This window comes from Labeo rohita, unplaced genomic scaffold, assembly GCF_022985175.1.
Source record: "Labeo rohita strain BAU-BD-2019 unplaced genomic scaffold, IGBB_LRoh.1.0 scaffold_114, whole genome shotgun sequence".
Classification (NCBI taxonomy): domain Eukaryota; kingdom Metazoa; phylum Chordata; class Actinopteri; order Cypriniformes; family Cyprinidae; genus Labeo; species Labeo rohita.
Window position 1 is genome coordinate 44686 of NW_026127274.1, and position 16285 is coordinate 60970.

General features: G+C 38.3%; 2 protein-coding genes and 1 long non-coding RNA gene across 6 annotated transcripts in view; 1 reads left to right on the forward strand and 2 right to left on the reverse strand.

Annotated features, from left to right (window-relative positions):
- The window catches only part of LOC127157649 (meprin A subunit beta), a 127683-nt gene that overhangs the window by 41783 nt on the left and 69615 nt on the right, over window positions 1-16285 (reverse strand). The window lies entirely within an intron of this gene.
- Window positions 1-16285, reverse strand: part of LOC127157652 (hatching enzyme 1.2-like) — a 67181-nt gene that overhangs the window by 32004 nt on the left and 18892 nt on the right. The gene's annotated exons all lie outside the window — the stretch shown is intronic.
- Window positions 10311-15671, forward strand: LOC127157657 (uncharacterized). The gene is made up of 4 exons (XR_007825967.1): window positions 10311-10409; window positions 11262-11373; window positions 11705-11809; window positions 15063-15671. It is a non-coding gene; the product is annotated as an uncharacterized LOC127157657 (long non-coding RNA).

A 16285-nucleotide genomic window follows, 5' to 3' on the forward strand; every position in this document is an offset into this window, starting at 1 on the left:
GCTAGATGCTAATAATCACATGGAAACAAACAGCATGAGACCAAGTAGTCTTTGGTATCAAAGCAATTTTATGGAGTGTTATCTAGGACTACAAACTTTAGTTTTAGAATGCAAACCAAAATGTCAGAAACAGATCTCTAACTAATTAAACTTCTGTAAAATGTAATGCTTTATAGAGAACTAAATATTTAAGCACATAGTTTCTGAAAAGAATAAACAACACTGTGTTTTTGTTTTTCTTGTTTGTTTGTTTTTTTTTTAAGCAATCCTAGTCACGACTATCCATTAGTAAGCCGACAAAGGTTGTCTCCTTCCGGCTCTTTGGACTGCAAAGCCCAGATGTCATTTATGGCTGCAAATACAAAGCAAAAGCAGAATATTTCAGGGTCAGTTTTAAGAACTCTCGAGGCAGCAGATGGCTCACAGGTTACACATTCACTGTAGCGGGGCTGTTGAGTTGAATTCTAAGTGGGGCTGTAGGGAGAAAACAAGTGACCTGGCAAAGGACTGCTCCTAGTGCAGACTCCTAAGCCTGGCAGAAATCACTGCCTATCTGTTTGTAACAACGTAATTTGTGTGTCCATCATCTAGACTTGCACAAATAAATAAATAAAACTAGACGTGCATTTCCTGAAGGATCTAGCAATACTTTCAAAGCAGCAAAATAAAATAAAATAAACATGTAAAGTTGCATGGATGCTAGCCTGTTAATAAAAAACTATGAATAAAATGCAAATATTTATAAAAAAAAAAAAGAAAAAAAAAAAAGGCTGTATTATCTACAAAATGTTTGAATGGAGTCTGTACGTTGAGCAGTCAAGTTGAACTAATTCCAGAAACCTGTGAAAAAGAAAAGAAAAAAGAAAAAGAGGAATTTCAATGCAGAGCTGCCTTGCAAGCACTGTAAGAACTAATTGATAGACTTCTGAATGAATCAAAGAATGAAATTAATTCCTGACTTCATGCTTCATCAAAAGAGAAAATTAATAAAGGATGGAAGAATAGACCCCTGACCTTTATGAACAATAGAGTTGGTTAACAGAACAAAAGGTTGTTTATGTACACAGTTTATAAATGCAAAAATGTGTGTTCACACTGAAAGGTTAGTATTTAATTGTCAACAATGAACCAGTGCCAAATTACGAGTAAAATATCGCTGCCTTGCCAAATGAGCTGTTGCTAAAAGCACTGCCACACGGGAGACGGCTGGTCACTGTGCCCACCATTAGCAGCTTGGCAAAACGAAAAAGGATCTCATTTAGTGATAACGAGAAAATGGAGGCCAAAAAAGTTTAATGACAGAGCTACAATTAGCACAAGGTCGAACTGATTAAAAAAAACAATAATAAAACAACCAAATACTCATCAATAAATGAATAGTTTGCGTCAAAATTAAAAGTTTTAAATCTGCACAACTTTCTTGGATCATTAAAATAATACAGACTACTGTTTAAAACTTTGAAGTCATAAGATTTTTTAATTTTTTTTTTTTTTGAAAGAGATTAATTAAACAGCACACCTTGAATGCATCAAATCAAATCAAGTCAAATAAAAAATAAAGTAAATAAAGTAAGATTTTCAATGTATGCATCCAAGCATAAAATTGACATTTAAAGTAATACTAATAAACTGGTAAATTTAACTAGATGCTAAATATTACATGGAAACAGAATTTAATGCATCCTAAATAAAATAAAATAAAACAAAATAAAATAAAATAAAAAATATAAAATAAAATACAATACAATAAATAATAAAACTGTTCTGGCCAGAATAATAAACGCCTTCTGAGTAGCAAATTAGCATATTAGAATGATATTTAATGATCATATGACACTGAAGACAGAATAACATAGGTTTCATAGACAATTGGACAAGTTTTTGGGGCAGACCTGACCTGTTGAAAAGAGATAGTCTTCATCCCTCCAGGGGTGGTGCTGCTCTTCTCTCTAGTAATATGGCATATAGTCTTAGAGTTTGCACTTGACTAACTGGGGCCCAGGTCAGGAACGCAAACAGACTGGCTAATCCGACCGTCTGCTAGCCGCCTCACGTCACCAGAATCAGTTAATTCTCAGCACATAGAGACCCTTTCACCTAGATATCATGCTATAGAGACTGTGTCTGTTCCCCGAGCTAGACAATGCAAAAGACGTCCAAACCAATTTAAGAGTAACAATCTAATCAACGTTCAACAAATAAAAAACTTACATAATACAGAGAAACAAATGATAAAACTTGGCCTTTTGAATATCAGGTCCCTCTCGACAAAAGCGCTTTTTGTAAATGATATGATCATTGATCATAATCTAGATGTGCTATGTTTGACAGAAACCTGGCTAAAATCAGATGATTACATTATCTTAAACGAGTCTACTCCTCATGATTACTGTTATAAACATGAGCCACGTCTAAAAGGTAAAGGGGGAGGTGTTTCTACAATTTATAGCAATATTTTTAGTGTTTCACAGAGAGCGAATTTCAAGTATAACTCATTTGAAGTAATGGTGCTTCATATAACATTATCCAGAGAAACAATTGTTAATGATAAATCCCCTATGACGTTTGTACTTGCTACTTTATACAGGCCACCAGGGCACCATACAGATTTTCTTCAAGAATTTGCTGATTTTATATCTGAGCTGGTGTTAGCTACAGATAAGGTCTTAATAGTAGGTGACTTTAACATCCATGTTGATATTGAAAATGATGCGCTGGCAGCTGCATTTACAGACATTCTAAATTCTATTGGAGTTAGACAACACGTGTCAGGTCCCACTCATTGTCGAAATCATACTTTAGACTTAATACTGTCACATGGAATTGATGTCAATGCCGTTGAGATTCTGCAGCAAAGTGATGATATCTCTGATCATTATCTAGTCTCGTGTATTCTCCAGATGACTAAAACTGTAAATTCAACTCCTTATTACAAGTATGGTAGAACCATCACTTCTACTACAAAAGATTGCTTTCTAAGTAATCTTCCTGACTTATCTGAATTCCTCAGCATGTCCAATAGCTCAGAAAAACTTGATGATGTAACAGAAACTATTGTCTCTTTTCCAGGACTCTAGATACGGTCGCTCCTCTGCGCCTAAGGAAGATTAAGGAAAATAGTCCGACCCCGTGGTATAACGAGCACACTCGCGCCCTAAAGAGAGCAGCCCGGAAAATGGAGCGCAGCTGGAGGAAAACAAAATTAGAGGTTTTTCGTACTGCTTGGCGGGAATGTACCCTATCGTACAGAAAAGCGTTAAAATCGGCCAGATCTGACTACTTTTCGACTCTTTTAAAAGAAAACAAACATAACCCTAGGTATTTATTCAATACAGTGGCTAAGTTAACAAAAAATAAAGAACCAACAGGCACTGAACTGGCTGCTATTAAGCCTAAAAGAGATCTTCATTAGAAAAAACAACAACTTGACCCCAACAAATGAATTAATTACAGACCAATCTCAAATTTCCCTTTTCTGTCAAAGATACTAGAAAATGTAGTATTCTCACAATTATGTTCCTTCCTTCAGAAAAATGGTATCTGTGAGGATTTCCAGTCAGGTTTTAGACTGTATCATAGTACTGCTCTTATTAGAGTTACAAATGATCTGCTCTTGTCATCCGATCGTGGTTGTATCTCTCTGTTAGTGCTACTGTATCTTAGTGCTGCGTTTGACACTATTGACCACAACATTCTTTTAAACTGACTTGAAAAATATGTTGGCATTATTGGTAGTGCATTGGCATGATTCAAATCGTACTTATCTGACCGCCAGCAATTCGTGGCAGTGAATGAAGAGGTATCATATCGATCACAAGTGCAGTATGGAGTACCTCAAGGATCAGTACTAGGGCCATTACTTTGTTTTTACGCTTTACATGTTACCCTTGGGTGATATCATCAGGAAACATGGTGTTAGCTTTCACTGTTATGCTGATGATACTCAGCTCTATACTTCGTTGCGGCCCGGCGAAACATACCAATTTGAAAAACTAACGAATTGTGTAGTTGAGATAACTGCTAAATTCTGAAAAAACAGAGTTGTTAATTATTGGACCAAAAACCTCTGTGTACAACAACCTAAAACACTGTCTAATACTTGATGGCTGTTCTGTCAATTCTTCGTCATCAGTTAGGAACCTAGGTGTGCTGTTTGATAGCAATCTTTCCTTTGAAAGTCACATCTCTAGCATTTGTAAAACCGCATTTTTCCATCTCAAAAATATATCTAAATTACGACCTATGCTCTCAGTGTCAAATGCCGCAACATTAATTAATGCGTTTATGACCTCAGGGTTAGATTATTGTAATGCTTTATTGGGTGGTTGTTCTAACTCGTTTAAATGCTAGAGTCCTTATTAGAACCAGAAAGTATGACCATATTAGCCCGTTTCTGTCAACACCGCACTGGCTCCCTATTAAACATACTATAGATTTTAAAATCTTGCTAATTACTCATAAAGCCCTGAATGGTTTAGGCTCCTCAGTACTTGAGCGAGCTCTTATCACAATATAGTCCCTCACGTCCACTGCATTCTCAAAACTCTGGCAATTTGATAATACTTAGAATATCAAAGTCAGCTGTGGGTGACAGATCTTTTTCTTATTTAGCGCCCAAACTCTGGAACAATCTACCCAACACGGGAGACAGACACACTCTGTCAGTTTAACCCTTAAAGACCTAGGACATTTTCGGGCACCTGACATGCCTGCACTTTTCTTTGTTTTTTTTTCAGACCTGTTCTAGCAGTCAGCATCAAGTGCTATATATATTTGTAAACAGGAGAACTTGAAGTTTCAGTCTTTCACTTAGCTAATGTAAAGGCACAATTTCCCTTTTGTCTTCTCCAAGAATGAATAAATTTCCAAAATGTTAAGAAAATCGCAAGCAACAATTGGAGGTTTTTTACTGTGCACTCAAAACCGAAACTCATGAAGTTTGGATTTTTTTCTTTAGAAAGTTGTATTTGGGTGTTTTACACTTTAAAATAAATTTTTATCTACATATAACATTCCCCAAGCAAGTTATAGCCATTTATTACAATATTGGTTATATAGGCACTTTTCAGTAAAAAGCGTCTATTTAGTTTATTATGGAGGGCCAAATTACTCAAAATTAAATAATTAAATAAATGTTGAAATATATAAATAAATCGTTAAATGCATCATTTAATTATTGAAAGGATAAATAAACGTATAAATATTTATTTAAACATATTTTTATTTAATTATTTATTTATTTAAATATTTATTTATTTATTTTAATATTTATTTATTTATTTACGCATTTATTTCTGCATTTATTTATTGCCTCCACATTTCATTTTGAGGTTGTCGGCACGTCACTCAACAATAGTGGGCGTCACCTTTCCAGCTCGATTACTTTGGTCTTTCTAGTTCAGGCGCTTTTTTCATGTTTTTCGCATCACAAACTATAGCTGATCGAGGATGGTACAGTAAAAGATCTGTCGTTGACTCTTGCAGATGAAGTGACATGACATCTGACATACGAAAACCATTAGCACACGCCACTATGCTCAGTGGCACAACCGCTGACACTTCCGGTTTCACTGACATGAATCAGCAGAGAGTGACATGTGCCACTGACACTGACACTTTTACTGAACATGTGAACACACACACTGAACTGCACAACGATATTTCATTGATGACGCGTTTCTATCAAATGTAGGATTAGTTACATCGCAGAATTGATTTGTATGTATTTGTTTGTGTGACTGTGCCGATGGATTGTGTCAGTGTCGCGGAATGTCACCGGATGTCGCACCTCGATCGACGGTGTATTTCCACTGGCACGTAGCGAGCGAAGCGGAGCGAGCGTTTTCCATTAATTCTGACGGTGTATTTCCACTACAGCGTAGCGAGTGGAGCGGAGCGAAGCGTTTTCCATTCATTCCTATGGAAGCTAAGCTTAAACGCTTGCGCAGTGCATTATGGGATTGAAAGCGGCGCGAAGAAAGCGTTGAGAGCGGCTTTTTACCAGCAATTTTACACGCCCCAAAGCAGTGGCGTTATAGCGTTGCCGGCGGCGCTGAGCGTGGATTTGATGCTGTAGTGGAAATACACCGTTACTAAGCGTTTAGAGCGGCTGAGAGTGTCAAAAAGATGGGGCATTCCTGAACTTTATGCAGATCTCGAGCGGAAACGCGTTACGCCGTATTTCCACTACAGCGTCAAATCCACGCTCAGTGCCGCCGGCAACGCTACAACGCCACTGCTTTGGGGCGTGTGAACTTTAGGGCAGAGCACGCCTCTGTTTACACCCTATTTGCGTTTTATCTTCGACTTTTAAGGCCTGTTCGCAAACTAAACACTAGCATATAACGAAAGCATGCAAAGTGCATTTACTTTTGCATGACTTGTTCAATGATATGTGATTTCATCTTAGCAATCCACCAGTTCCGCAAACACTCGGAAGCATACGTCAGAATCTACTTTTCAAAGCGATTGGTTGACGCCCGGCGTTTCCGCTCGAGATCTGCATAAAGTTCAGGAATGCCCCATCTTTTTGACACTCTCAGCCGCTCTAAACGCTTTCTCCGTGCCGCTTTCAATCCCATAATGCACCTCAAGAGCGTTTACGCTCAGCTTCCACAGGAATGAATGGAAAACGCTCCACTCCGCTCAGCTTGCTACGCTGTAGTGGAAATACGGCGTTACTGTGCGTTCACAACGAGCTCCGGCGAGAAGCAGCGCGGCGCGTTTTGGACGGTGTGGGCATCGGGAAGAGTTGAAGTCAGGTCAACTTTATGGTAATGAGCTATGACGCGGTTCGGCGGCAACCAATCGGAATGTAGAAGTCCACAACTTGAGGGGATTCCAGAGAACGCAGTCCTGTAAAACTTTGGTTCCGACCATATTAGTTTCCAAGCAAAATGATGCGTGGACCAAGGTGTCTGAAATGGTTGATGTTCCTGGTGAGTTGCTGATGTGCATTAACGTTATATATTTTCTGTAAATAAGCGGGAATTGCATATGCTAACTTTAGTGCCAGAGTATGCAAAACAGTGTCGCTGTGTCAATAAAGAAAAAAATAATGATAAATGTCATTAGGCTTAAATATATACAGACAGTGGCTATATAGTTAATTGGTTTATTTCGTTAGCAAACATGTGGTGTAGTGGAGGGTATACGCAGCTCTACGGCATATATCCATTTTATCAGTCGGCTTTGCGTATACCCACTTTGAAATCCCCTCTGATGCGCATCATTCAGTAAGCTAGTGTCCTGCATTAGCCAAAGTCATGACAGTCCAGCACATCCAGTCATATGTGAATAAATCCAAATATTCGCTAAAAACACCCAGTAAAGACGCCGGCTTCCTTTGAAATATGTTTGAAGATTGAGCCTGATGCGCCCGCGCTCGCTCAGTCCTCCGCATATATACATGTGTATAACTAATGCGTATACACTTCTCCAGGCACCACTACACTACTGCATTTAACTACAATTAAATTAAATTTCTTACTTTCACTTTTTTAAAAAATCATGAGGTTAACTTACACCCTACTTGTGGTCAGTCTGCACAAGATCAACATGCTTGTTTGCTTTGCGGCCGCTTTAAATACAAGACCAAGCGTTCCATCGTCAGAGCGTCAACGAATCTTTCTACAGCGTTGTTGGCAGAGCGGCCAGAGCGAATTTTGACGCTCTCGCCGGCGGCGGTGTGAACGCACAGTTATGGAAGTTGAGCGTAAACGCTCACGGGGTGCATTATGGGATTGAAAGCGCTCACTGCCAATAGAAAACAATCCTAAAAAGCAGTGGCGTTGTAGTGTTGTTGGTGGCACTGAGCGTGGTTTTGACGCTATAGTCAGTGTTGGGCAAGCTACTTGGAAAATGTAGTGAGCTAAGCTAACAGTTACTTTTAACTACACTAAAGCTACAGCCTTGGGTAATGTAGCAAGCTAAGCTACAGCAACATGGCAAAAGTAGTTTACTACATCTAAGCTATTTTTTACATTTTCATTTTTCTATTGAACCAACATCATACCAAGTCAATGCTCTCTCAGTGATCAATTAAATTGTCAGTCATACAGGCATAAAAGTCCAGTTTAATTGTTTATTCAACCATTCTTCCAAACCAATTTGGCAACAAAAATCAGTATAATGTACAGGGCTGGGTTTATCTCATATTTTGGGGGGTTAGGGGGGGTTGAATTCTTTCTTTAAAAACATTTTTTTTTAAACAGTGGCACCTGTTTCAGAATGTTGAATGAATAAAACAGGGAAAACACAACATTTTTAAATAAAATAATTTATACATATAATTGAATAACATAGTCTATATATGAATGGGTGTTTGTCAACTGATTGCATGCCATCAGAGTTTACAGTGTCGTAAAAAAATAGCCTAATGGAAGTGCTGTAGTTTTGCTGTATATAGCTACTGAAATATGACAGACCACACAAAAACAGCACTTTAATTTACTGCCATTTTTAAAGATAGTAATTGATTTCATGAATACAAGACTGTGAATAAAAAACAAGTGCCAAATGTAAGCCAGATTTGGCCCAGACCCTGTTACTACCTGGGACGCAAAGCTAAATTCTATTGTAAATTTGTTAACTGACAGTAAGAATAGTTGACCGAATCAAGCAGCTATTTTCATTTGCCGAAGTTTTTTTTTTAAAAAACATGCTAACATAAATTGTACGTCTTTGAGAGGAAAAATTAAACCCGACAGGTCACGGCGGCTAGGCCTATAAGTCACATTTTATTATATTCTGAAATGAACAGGCCTACAGCGTAATGTTATAATATTCCGACATTATTTCCCTTACTCCACAACAAATCCTTTAACTTTAACCGTATTCAGAAACGAACGAGGATGAATAAATAAATAAATAAATAAATAAATTTGCCTAAACAATCCAAAACAAATTTAAAGCGAAACTGAAAGTAAAGTTGGGCTTATGTAGACTACCTCTCTCGCCACAAATACAAATGTTTCCATATCTGCAATGTATTTGAAGCGAAAATATTATGCATTGGGTAAGCTTTGTACTTCATGCACGTCGACGGAAAATATCGTGATGAGCAAAAATGTGCCACGGCCCAGCCAACATGTATATGTGGGCCCCACATGGTTTCTGCTGGGTCTACATGGGTACCAAGTGGGCATGGTCCCAAAATAGGCATCTTATCTGGGGCCCACTTGGGTCAGCTAAGTAGGTCCCACATGGGCAAAAACAGATGGGCTCCCTATGTGGGACCTAGTTGGGTCACAAATGGGAAATGAGTGCTTGGGCTCGAAATGGGCAACACAAATGGGGCCCATATGGGTTTAACAAATGGGTTAGACATGGGCAAACACAATTAATCCCATATAGCCTGCCTACACTGGCCCAAGGTAGTACCCACATAGGCCACCTCTATATGGGTTTTGAATGGGGAAACACATATGGGGCCCTCTTGGTCAAACCATATGGCTAAAAAATGGGCAGACACAATCAGTCCCATATAGGCTGCCCACATGGGCCCAAGGTAGGACCCACAAAGGCTACCTCTATATGGGTTCTGAACGGTGAAACACATATGGGGCCCTCTTGGTCAAACCATATGGGTAAAACATGGGCAAACACAATTAGTCTCATATAGGCTGCCTACATGGGCCCAAGGTAGTACCCACAAAGGCTACCTCTATATGGGTTCTGAATGGGGAAACACATATGGGGCCCTCTTGGTCAAACCATATGGGTAAAACATGGGCAAACACAATTAGTCTCATATAGGCTGCCTACATGGGCCCAAGGTAGTACCCACAAAGGCTACCTCTATATGGGTTCTAAACGGGGAAACACATATGGGGCCCTCTTGCTCAAACCATATGGGTAAAACATGGGCAAACACAATTAGTCTCATATAGGCTGCCTACATGGGCCCAAGGTAGTACCCACAAAGGCTACCTCTATATGGGTTCTGAATGGGGAAACACATATGGGGCCCTCTTGGTCAAACCATATGGGTAAAACATGGGCAGACACAATCAATCCCATATGGGCTGCCTACATGGGCCCAAGGTAGTACCCACATAAGCTACCTCTATATGGGTTCTGAATGGGGAAACACATATGGGGCCCTCTTGGTCAAACCATATGGGTAAAACATGGGCAAACACAATCAGTCCCATATAGGCTGCCTGCACAAGGTAGGACCCACAAAGGCTACCTCTATATAGGTTCTGAATGGGGAAACACATATGGGGCCCTCTTGCTCATAGCATATGGGTAAAACATGGGCAAACACAATCAGTCCCCTGCATGGGCCCAAGGTAGGACCCACAAAGGAACTGTGAGATGTCAACGGAGAACAGAAGCTGGAATGTGAACACAGAGGAAGGGGCAGACTGGATGTGTGAGATCGCGAAAACATATGGCGATGTCAGGTAACAAAACATTTTTCAGTCAAACCATCATAAAGTTATGATTTGTACCCACAATTAATTAATGTGAGTGAGAGGAAATTAAAGGGAGAGGCTAATCGCGATTAGCATATTAGCGCGCTGGCGATATTAGCACCTATTTCAATGTAAATTAGTGTTTGACCCTGGTGAAAAAAACAGCATATGCTGGTAGGTATGTTTTGATGCTGGTTAGGTAGGTTTTGATGCTGGTTTAAGCTGGTCCTTTGCAGGTTTATGCTGGTCCTTGACCAGCAAAAACCAGCAAAGGACCAGCTTAAACCAGCTAAGGACCAGCTTAAACCAGCATCAAAACCTACCTAACCAGCATTCCAGGATCAAAACATACCTACCAGCATATGCTGTTTTTTTCACCAGGGGAAGTTGGTGTGTGTTTGTGTGTATTAATGTTTAGTTTAAAACTCAAACTCATGAGAAGTAAAGGAGCACTGGAATAAGTGAAGTGAGTGATTAAACTGTAATTCACACTCGAAAACACTGGAATATATAGGAGAGTTGAGAGTGTTGTATGAGAGTGTTATGTTTTTGTAGATGACCGTTTCTGAGTATATTTTTTACTTCATCTCTTCAAATACTGATAACTTCTAATGATAAGATATTGGTTCACATTTTTAGATCAAGCACACGTTTTTCAGGGAAAACAGGCACCCAACACAGAGACTACAGTAAAATGTTAGTCAGTTTTAACCACTGTTTCCAGACCTGAATTATGATTATAATCATTATAAGTACATTTGTAAGACATTTCCTCCACTGGTGATAGAAAATCTGAGTAACTTTTTTTCCCTGTTGTCTTTCTTTTTTTTTTTTTCTGAGGTGGCACAAAGAAAAGGAAATAGAACTTGTCACCATCTTCAGTCCTTTATTTTATTCACTGGAGAACATCACAGCCTTCAGATGTGTCATATCAGGATAAATGCAACTGCAGGTAAAATTATATTATGGTAGATTTAATTGTGGTGTTTTTTTTTTTTTTTTTTTTTTTTTAAGATACAGTTGTATTTACCTTGCTATGATATCTATGGGAAGAGTCCATTTTTTTGTGAATCCTCTTTGTCTTTCTTTTGGGGATTCACATTTTTCCGATGGTATTGTTATGCATTAGGTTCATGTTTCGATCATAACTAACAGTTTCAAAGCTGACAGTTTGTTTATGTTGCCTAAATGGCTTATAATGGCAAATTTCAGTACAATTTAAATATGTTTTGTTTAAGATTGTAAAGGAATGGTAAAAAAAAAAAAAAATTATTCTTTTTAAGGACTCGTCGGGCCCACCCCACTACAGATTCACCAAGGATCCAGCTGATCACTGCCAATTTGAAGGAGGATTGTCCTTTATCTGCTACATTGCACTCTCACATCTGGTATGGATTCACTGACTTTTTGTAATGTGTGAGATGTTTTGATTTTAGTAAATGTAGTGATTTTGCTTAATTTTATTCTACATAATTTTCTTAAAAGGAACGTTCACCCCAAAATGAAAGTTCTGGCATCATTTACCCTTCATCACCCTTATGTTTTTCCAAACCTGTATGAATTTCTTTCTTCTGTTGAAGACAAAAAGATTTTTTGAAGAATGTTGATAACCAAACAGTTCATAGTAGCCATTAACTTTCATAGTAGGAAAAAAAATATTATGGAAATCATTGGGGCCCATCATCTGTCTAGTTACCAACGTTTGGAACAACAAAAGGGTGAATAAATGATGACAATTTTCATTTTTGAGTGAACTATACCTTTGATACAATGTATAGTTATGATTCTGAATTAAAAGTGTAATGTTTCTCTTCAAATATTATCATAAATAGATAGAGACACATATATTATCAGAAATTAGAGCTGCACGATTAATCAATTAAAGATCATAATCTCGATCCAAACCCCACTTAATCTTATTCGTAAATGACTAACACCGTGTCTAAAACAGAGGTGACAGTTGTCATGGCGTGACAGCTAAAGTCTGTCTACACTAGATGTGGCCAAGCGACCATTGAAAATCATTGAAAATCATCGGATACAAAACTCATTTTTACAAGTTTGAACATAAGTGTGTGTTGACAGTGTGTGTACACAACCACCCTATAATGATATAAATTCACACAGTGGAATTTTTTTAATCTTAATATGGGAAAAATCCAATGTAATCCAAGTAATATGCCTTTTTTCAAATAAGGTCATTGTCAGCGTCTTGTCGGTGTGATGTCACACCGACCAAGGCCGCTCCCACGATAGTTGATTGACATGACAGTCTTATCTTAAACCCACCCTAACTGAGCCGAGTGAGCGCTGAGAACAGTCCGACCACCATTATTGTTTCGACTCCAGTGAAGGGAAGACAAGACAAGACTATCTCCGATTGAGCAATTGAGGTGTTCTATTGTTGGATGCAGTAATGCACATAGTAGCACTCATCATTTACTCCCGACATCTGAGATGCAGAGGATTAACATTACTTTTGTTTTTGAAGGAAATGTGCCCGGCAGCCTACATAAATGCGTCTATGTTCACGCGAATCATTTGTAATCTAGTTTCACCTACAGCAGAAGTGAGTATATGGGTGTTTTTTATGCATCTTTGCAATTCGCCTTTTCTTAATAATGTGCTAGTTAGCAAGTTTTGCGGTTAAATGCGGCTAAAGTAAACATTACTGATCGTCACCCCACAGGAGATAGAGGCGGGGTGGCAGAGCTCATTAGCGTTTAAAGGAACATGGAACAGAATGGCTCACTCTAAAAAGGGCTGATGGTAAAATGGGTGGGTTTTTTTTTACACTACCACTGAGAAATTTTAACCAAAGTATGTTAAAGACTTCTCATTAAGACCCTAAAGAATCATATAAACTTGTGGAAAATGGGCACCCGATGACCCCTTTAAACTTTGTCAGTACATCATAAATAAAACGAGGCATCAGTTTGCCAGCTGGGATTTATTGTGTCGTGCCGCGCCGTGCCGTGCCGCATCCAGTATAGACAGTACACTAGGTGCATTTCCATCACGGATTTGCACAAAACTTTTGCGATGTTGTTGATAAAACAATGTTGCGAAATTACAGCAGTTTCATTAACCAATGTTATGAGACTAAAATGTAATTTTTTTCGTCTCACGATAAGTCATGGCAATGGATGTTGATAGGTTTACGTATGTCGCAGCCACCGCACTAGCCATTAATTTTAATCGTAGGAGACGTAGGCAACTATCTTAACAGATGCAGCATGGAGTGCTGGTGTGAACACAAGCTTTGACTAGTGTAACCATCAATTTGTTTTAAAAAGCAAACTTAACATCTTATCTTTTTCGATTCCTGATTACGAGCCACAAAGCTTTGTGTTGTGCTGCTTATACTAACCAAGCAATAAAAACACCCTTTCTCATGCTTAAAACAAGGTGTCTGCAAATCAGAGTCTGAAACGGTCACTTGGACAATGTTGTCTTACACCACTTCACAGTTGATAAGTAGAAAGAGAATTTTTGATTGACATTGCAGTCATTTATTATGTTCTTTAATATAATATTACAACAACATCAGCTCATTTTGTGCATCATATGTCATTTCTACTTCATTACACATGCGCAAAACTTTTCTAGTTCAGTTATCAATTTGATCAAGTGTTTACATGTCCTTTGTAATGGATTAGAAAAGGTTTGTCCTACCTTTCTAAAGTAATTGAAATCGTAATCGGTTTGAGCATTTTTATTTCGATTGAGTTGTTTACATGGAGCTTTTTTGCAATACAGTGCTTCATGTCAGTGTTCCTACTGATCCAGAAAGAGAGGGCAGTTATGTGTAGGAATAAAACAGTGTCACACTTTTTCAACAGAACTTATCGTTTTTTCTGTTAGAATTATTTAAATGATCGAAGAAGTACTGGGATAAAAGTTTAGTTTGGATATAATCACTGATGTCTACAGTAGCTATCAAAATAGAGCAAATCATTTGAAACAAAGTTGACAATTCAGATAAAGATTATATCAGTGACGTTACACCAGTAGGTGCTGACAAGTGACTGTTAAACACATGTATTTGTCATTGAATCATTCAAGAGATTCATTAAAAAAACACAGATTCATCCAGTAATGAAACAACATATATTCATGAGTCATTTAATCATTAATTCATACAATAAAAAAAAAATCATTCAAGATTAAACATTTTAAATAGACTCCAGTCATAGTATTTCTAGTACAGAACTTCTAGTAAATTACACTTTATTTTTAGTTCGATGTTCAGAATCTTGATATCTGTTTGAATCTAAACAAAAATGGGATTCTCTATATATCCAGAATCATGCAGCTCTAATTTAAGTTATTAAAACTGAGACTCTTAAAGGAATAGTTGACAAAAACAAAAAAAATCTGTCGTCATTTACTCGCCCTTGAGTTGCTCCAAGTAAAAGTTATTATTTTGTAGTATTTTAACATGTGTAAGTAACATAATATTTCACGTTTACTAAACACATTGTAGAAAGGTTATTGGAATAGCCTGTAAACAAGCACCTTTGCTTTTACTCTGTTGTTTTCCTTACTGTAGTGGAGGGCAGCATCTTCATACCTCATCTTCCTGAAAAATTTAAAAATGTCCTATTTTTAAATATGTTTGTATATATATTTGTTTTGCAGAGGCTGTTAAGAAGACTGCACTGATGTCAAAGATCAACCAGCAAGAATCTGAGAGGGAACTCTCAAAATGGTTTACTGGGACAAGAGACAGAGGAGGACTGAGGGTGTCTAGAATGCACAAATGTCTGTCTGCAGTGTAAGCAGTACTGAAAAATGTATAGTTGCTGCTGCTGTTTCTTACTGTCTCTGTTTTCTATGTGCAAATGTTCAAAGCTTTCAGTAAACACTGGTTCAAATACAAGTTCAAAATGTTTGTTAACTTTAACAATTAAATGATTTTAACAGTTAGGTATCAGAATATAGCATATGATGGGTAGTTTCAATAAAATTGAAATTTGAAAAGATTTCAATCTCACTGTGTACTGCTGAATGCTAATGCTTTAAAACTTTAAAACTTTTTTTTTTTTTTTAATCCCACTTGCAAGCCATACTTTATCCCATGTAGTTCCCACATAGAGTTTGAAGATGGGACCTAGGTAGGTTTTGTGTATGTTTCATAGTTGGGCCCCACCTTAAACCCAGTGAAATCCTAAATAAAACCCACATTGGTAAATTGCATGGGGCCAACATGGAACCCGTGGACAAACCCATGTAAAACCCATATTTAGATGGAACCCAGATGGGTTTTGCATATGTTCCCTAGATGGGCCCCACCTAAAGCCCAGTGAAATCCTACATAAAACCCACATTGATAAGTTGCATGGGGCCAACATGGAACCCGTGGACAAACCCATGTAAAACCCATATTTAAATGGAACCCAGATGGGTTTTGCATATGATCCCTAGATGGGCCCCACCTAAAGCCCAGGTAAATCCTGCATAAAACCCACATGGGTATGTTGCATGGGGCCAACATGGAACCCATGGACAAACCCACTTAAAACCCATATTTCAGCCCATGTAGTAAAGATGGGGCCAAGATGGGTCTTTCGCATGTTGCCCAGTTGGGGCCCACCTGTTGGCAAGTGTAATCCCACATGAAACCCATTGGCATGGGGCCATTATGGAACCCACGGACAATCCCATATAGAGCCCATTTTTCAGCCCATGTCAAACCCACATGGGCCCCACAATCAAATGTTAGCTGGGTTAAAGCTGGGACCAAGATGGGTCTTGTGCATGTTGCCCAGTTGGGTCCCACTTTGTGACATCTTCAATCCTATATGAAATCCACGTGGGCAGTTAACATGAGGCCATTACGGAACCCGCGGACAATCCTATAT